Below are 7169 nucleotides of genomic sequence, written 5' to 3' on the forward strand. Positions count from 1 at the left end.
TTATTTGTTAATAATAAATATTAACACAAATATTATTAAATATCCGTTTTAATAACAGAATATTAATATTAAATATAATAATATTAATAATAAATCCAACCGTTTTCCATTTTTCTGTTTTCAGTTTTTGTAACAGAAAATTAACCACCCTCTTCAACTCTCCCGGTTTATTGTTAGTAAATAGCAATTTATGTTATGGCATTTATGCTATGGTCGTTTTGCATAAACAGCCATTCTGAAGAGTTGCACCTCTTCAGTTTTCAGCCCAACATTGGCTATAAATACAAGTTCATTCTCTCAGAATTTCCATATGATTTTTTGAGTTCTCCTCCTTTCTTCTGCATACTTTTAACTTCAAAGAAAGCAACAGTAAGTGTGATTTGCTACCGAACTTTGTGTTCGCTGAAACACTAGGGTTTGAAGTACCGCTACACCAATGTATAATTCGTTCTATCCTGGGAGGAAATAATCCATAATCTTGGGTACTAAGAGGGGATTAAATTCCTTAAGGAAACACTGTGAATTCAGTGGGCTCGGATTAACTTCTGTTTCGTTTATATTTCTATTTATGTTATTTTATTTTCTCCAGAATTATTTTACAAATACAATTTACTAATAAAATGAGGCCAATTATCTCTTCTCTTTTCTTTAATCATTTTACAACGTATTGCGATATTGGTAATTATCCAGATACCTGCTAACCTTTCCTTCTTTTACTATTTTACCTTGACTATTTATTGAGTATCTTCTATCTCACAGGTATCGGATAAATCCACACATAAAACTTAGGCATTTGAGAAATTAAAATCATCCGGCATTGTTTTTGTTGCCAATGAGATTTTGTAATATTGTATCATTATAGGTTCAATAAAGCTGTACTCGTATCTAATTTTATATTGTGTGAAAAATGAAGTACCAATTTGTTTTATCCAAAGCTTCTCAAAGCTCTTGATACCCTTTCTTTTTAACCTTGCATTTGTCCCTTTTCGGAAAATCGTGGGCTAACTAGCACAAATTCACATACAAAGCAAATAGAGAAGAAAAATCAACACAAGAATTTAACGAGGTTCGGCTAAACCTAATCCTCAGTGCAAAAGTAGAGAGACTTTTTCACTATAAATAAGAAGAAAAACGCATTACAATCTATATAATCTCCAACTACATCCATATATATAGAACCCAAATAGTCCAAAACCTATAAGAGCATAAGCAGGATGTCCAAATATCAGCTCCACTTTTCCATCCCTCATGTGAGCATAAGCAGGACGTCCAAATATCCTCAAATTTGAATAATTAGCAGGCGAAGCGGACCATACCTCAAAAGAAGTTTTAAACTCAATAGTTGTGGATGAAGATATGTTGACCAGATGTGAGCACGTGATTTTTGTTTTACGCGACAATCGCTCCAAAAGAATTAAAAAATAATAACAAATGGTCCTGCTGTACAAATTTGGATTTTACATGGCACTTTGTTAATTATTTATGATTTTTGCCCATTTTTATTAAAACAAAATACAAAATGTATGTGTCGTGATTTGTTGCCTTGTTTAATTTTACCTACTTTTAACATTTTATACGCGTGAAATAAATATGTTAAGTGTTAATTAATGGTGTCTAGTTTTATTTAATTAGGTTGTGTATTTAGGAAATTAGAAATAAAGAAAAAGAGGGTAAAAATTTGTTTTAAGTGAATTTGGGTCGTGCCCATTTCAAAATCTGAAGCCCAAATGAACGGCCCAAGCCACCAGTCCGAACAGCCCACCCCCAGGCCACAAAACGACGTAGTTTAACACCAAAACTACGTCGTTTCAATGCCGATCCATCTCAACCATTCAAACCAAACTGATCAAACGGCCAAGATCTCACACCCCGTACCCACTAACAGACCCGACCCGTCTCACCCGGACCGACCCCAACCCATTACCCTCGAAACGACATCGTTCCCCGTTAGTTGAAGGATCCTGGCCCTTCATCACGTCTCATCCAACGGCCAGGATCCACCTATCCACTAACTATATAAACCCATAACCTTACCCTGCCCCCCTATCCGAACCCCAGCCTTAGGTCACCTTTGTCCTCATCCTTTTCCCCTCCAAAACCCTAGCCGCCCCTGTATTCTTCACCATGAAAGCCGGCGGCATGGACGCTGGTAACCCCACCCTTAACACCATAGAACCCCCTTGCCATCCTGAACATGGATCTGTTAACTACTTAACTCGAATCCCTTCCCACCTTCTCGAATCTTCGTTTGAAGATTCGAGTCGGAACTTGACTTACACCGTTTAACCCCAGTTTCACACCAGACACTCCCCAGACCCCCCTCGTGACCAAACCATGCTTGGTTTGGTCCGAATCTGACCAGGGAAGCATGAATCCCAGATCTAATCTTTGGAACCTTAGGGTTCCTCGTCACTGGTCCGTATCTCGTTTAAACCAAGAGATTAAGGTCTAATGGACCTTAATCGAAGTGTTTCTCATCTGAGAAACACTTCAATTAAAGTCCGTTCAGCCTTAAGAAAGGTCTGTTCGAATCCAAGTTAAGGTTTTTGATTTTTCGGGATTTAAGGTGAGTTTTGTTTTCTTTTCTTTATTCTGTTAGTCCATGTTTGTTTAAAAGGCTGTTCATGTTGTTGTGAAGTTTGTGTTTCGAATTTTACCGACTGTGTCCTGTCCACCTTGCCTGAACCTCTGTTATTTGATTGAGTCCTTTTTCTACTTGTTTTGATAATGTGTATGTATGTATTTGTTGTGCAATTAGTTGAATTTCAAATTTGAACTGATTAACTGATTCCTCGAGTACAATTCTGCTTAGTCAGTACAATTCAAATCATGCGTTCGATACTGTTAAATGTCTGATTTTGGCTACGATTGTACATGTTATGATTAATATAGTCGAGTCGATATGTGTCGTCAATTAGTTTCAGCTGCCTGAACAAATAACAAATCGATTTACTTTTGATAAGCATGGCCTGAATCATTTAGGAATTGAGTTTAGTGCTTATAATTGTTAATTTGAATCAGAAATGTAAAAATCAATGTTCTGTTTAGTCACAGTTCTGAAATTGGAAGGCATGTGCACTTGTGCACAACATGTGCATTTTGTGCACAGCCTGTGCCCTTGCCTAAGTGCTTTTTGAATTAAATAGTTTGACAGCATATGCTGTCAGACTACATCCTGCTGCCCATATTCTGCTTTAAGTTTCAGAAATAATAAACATTACTAAAAAGTTAAGCCTGCCAAGGGAATGTCATGGGGTTGTGCTCTTATTTAAATAGTGAGTGGAAACTGAAAAGGAGTAGCACATGGGAGGGTGTTCAAATGGTCTAAATATGCTGTTAAAGGGTTGATTTGAAGCTGATAAAAGGAGGAACAAATTTTGATATACACACACACAGATACAAGAGAGAAAGGATAGAAAAATCAGGAACTGTTTTCTTCACATTGTTGTCTGGATTTCATTTGTTCTTCTACTTGTTCAATCGATTCTGATCCTTCCAAGTTAAAACTGAGTTCACTGGTTGTAGTTTGCATTGGTTTATTTCCTGAAGTTTGGTCTATCTGGGGTTTCTATTTCCACTGCCTTGTTTGTTACCTGCTGTTACTGCTGCTATTTGGTGTTGCTCCCATTGTTACTCTGCTGACTTCTCTTTTTCTTCAATTGTCAAATATTTCCAGGTACACAACTTCTGAAACCATATGTTGTCGAAAGTTTGAAGTTTGAAGCAGAAATAAAGAAACGAATGTCTGTTTACTTTATAATACTTGTGTTCAAAATAGGTTGAATGTTAGTTAGGTTTTATTTGTTTAACTGCAAACTGCAAATACTCTGTATAAATTAACATACATTCTAATTTGAGATGAACAATTGGATAGCATTTGCTTGTTAGATCAGATGTGTTTTAATGCATACAACCGTTAGTTTTGTTTCAGTTATGACATCATAACATAGAATCATAGCAAGCATATGTATGTATTTTTGCCTAGATCTCTGAACTATCGAATCTGCTATATTCGGTTCTATTTGACTTCAAGATAAGTGTACCCCAAACTAATTCTCATGCAGCGTTACGTTAACAGGGTGATAATGTACGCCAACCCTTTTGTTAGATTATTTGTTTCTACATAGTTTCGATATGGGCTTCAATATAGATTCATTGTTTCGGAAACAATGCGATGACTCTCGAGGAAAACTGATAGGCATTCTCGAATCCAATTAATAGTAGTTTTCTTAATAAGTAGCCGATTTCATTTATCAAACCTAAATAAGTTAATTATAAAGTTCAAACTTAAGGTTTGTTTAATGTAAATTTAGTACGAGTTATCTGTTGCTTGCAATCTCTCTTATCAAATTAACAAAGCTTATTCACTCTTTGAAAATAAGGCATGAAATAATTCTCACCTCATAAACAACCAGTTAGGCAATCAAGCAAAATTCGGACTCGCCACACATAGTAGAGATTTAGTGTTTAGTTGCTTAAACAAGTAAGTTTGGTATTTTTCTCTTTTATTTTTTAAAGACAAACGTAATAGAAATGTAGTCACTTTAGGATATCCTTCTAAAAAATGAGATGAGCCTCGCCAAATAAAAATGCAAATTGCGGGGCCCTCAATTAACCATAATAGATACTTAAAGTTTGGGATGGACTGTTTAGTGAATCTCACCGCCTTCCCCAAAGATAATAATGCGTTAGACTCTTTAGGCACGATTTAATTAAATTACGTTCTTAAATTCGGGTGCGCATTTATGTGACCCAAATTCAAATCTCAACGGAGTCGAAATGCGTTAACAACTACGGGTGCATTGATTGCGACGTGGTTCGAGATGCATTTTCACGACGTTGCAATTCTATAAAATAAATGATAATAAAAGCGGTTTAAACTTAATAAAAGCACGTAAGTCATAACATGTATTTAAATCAGATATTTAGTCATTATAACAATTTAAGCGACCGTGCTAGAACCACGGGATTCGAGGGTGCCTAACACCTTCCCTCGGGTCAACAGAATTCCTTACTTAGAATTTCTGGTTCGCAGACTTCATTTGGAAAAGTCGAATATTTTTCCTCGATTTGGGATTCAAGATAAACCGGTGACTTGGGACACCAAAAGCCAAACCTTTCCCAAGTGGCGACTCTGAAATAAATAATCCCATTTCGAATATTGTCACTTAAATTGGAAAAACTCCCTCGCGCATTTAATCCTTCGGGGCGGGCGCGCAAAAAGGAGGTGTGACAGCTCTGGCGACTCCACTGGGGATAATTAACCCAGAACCACTGGTTCAGGGTTCAAGAATTCGAGCTTAGAATAATTGTCATATTTGTCTTTATTATCTAATCTTTATTACATGTTTTTGCATAACGTGCTAAATGTTGTCTTTTACCGCTTTGATATTATCTGAACTGTATATAAACTGTGCCGAAACCCTTCTCTTCTTACCTCCGGGGAGAAGCTCGCTGGTCGAGACTCCCTATTCTGTTAGTGTCAATACCCGAAATAAGAAAGAGGTCGGACAAGTTACAAAGCCGGACGATCTCGCGGGTCCCCGGTACGTAGCCCCCTCCTCGACTCGAGTTGTCCGCTCGGGTACACAGTCTAGAACAAATACCCAGGTTGTGAACCTAGTATAACGAAACTTCATGCCGGATCCCTAGTAGGAACGCTTATTTGCATCATGTTGCATTGGACTTAGGGGACTCAACACAGGGGTTGGGTCTGTCTAGGACAGACAACCTGAGATGAAAAGACCATCCTGCTGCATCCTATTTGTTTTGCGCATTTATTTGCTTCAGTTCCGCATGCTGACCGGTTTCTAAAAATAAAAGGGAAAATAACAGCGTAGGGAGATAATTATTTCTTTTGGAAAAACCAATGTCCGAGTAGTGACGAAACCTCACCGGAATTTCTTCTAAAAAATATATAAAAAGAAAAAAAGAAAAAAAAGATTGTCTTCTACTTTGTTTTTTTTTTAAAAAAAATATATAAAAGTTTTCTTTTTATCAATTTCAAAATAAAAAAAGAGAAGGTATTTATTTAAAAGTAAAAAAAAAACGGAAAATTCATAATTCAAAAAAAATGTTGTTTCTTCCGCAGTACCCCTTTTTATAAATTCAGACTAATAGTCCAAATATTTCCTAAAAATAATAATAAATATTTTCTTTATGTCTTTATCTCTTTTCAAAAAAATATATAATAAAAATACGTATTCTTGATTTCTAGGTTTATTTGATTTTCTCTATTCACGATATTGCCGAACTACGCCGGTTTGATTCTCACCGGATGTGAGATACGTAGGCAACCCTCGTCGGGTTCAACCCCATTTTGCTAAAAATAGCCAAAATCAATAAATAAATAAAAAGAAAAAAGAAGATGTGTCAATTTTTAAAAGAGTCATAAATAAGTCGGGTGACGCTGTTTTATCATAAATAGCCGAATGTTTCTGAAAAAGGGACGCCGGAAGGCTGACTTTGCATAAACAGCCACCTTTGGGTCTTGCTTAGCATTTTTGTCCAGTTGACCCACACAGCCTTAAAATCTTCGTCCCCAAAGTGTTTAAAGGCCGTGTTCAAAACTTGATCCCCTTTGTAAAATATTTTTGAGTCAATTCATTTTTGTTAAAATCACCTTAATAAATGTGCAGGATGAGCACGATGCAAAATGAACATTTTTCAATAATGACCAAAATCCCTGTCAAGTTACGGCTATGGTGGAATGATCTAGGTGTTGAAGGACAAAATGAGGTCAAGAAATATCTGAAAGGTCTCGTGGGTTTGTTGGAAATCCAGCCTCGGGGAGATATCATAAGAGCTTTGGTTACCTACTGGGACCCGGCGCACAATGTTTTCCATTTCTCTGATTTTGAACTCACCCCGACTTTGGAAGAAATGGCCGGGTACATCGGGAATGCTGAACTTCCGTTGAGGCAAAAATACTTGGTCGCCCCAAGAGTCGTCACGGTACATCGGTTCCTAGATTCATTGAAGATACCCAGAATAGTCCACAACCCGGATCTGGCAGCCGGATTTTGTACTCCATGCTTCATATATGATAGGTACGGTCATGAGGGGGGATTCAATAATCCAATCAACAAACTGTGCAGCAAAGATGTTCGTCAGAAGTGGGACAAGCACAGACGGGTAGCATTCATAATGATGTTCTTGGGCCTTCTGGT

The sequence above is a fragment of the Nicotiana sylvestris genome, chromosome 9 (assembly GCF_000393655.2).
Source record: "Nicotiana sylvestris chromosome 9, ASM39365v2, whole genome shotgun sequence".
NCBI lineage: Eukaryota > Viridiplantae > Streptophyta > Magnoliopsida > Solanales > Solanaceae > Nicotiana > Nicotiana sylvestris.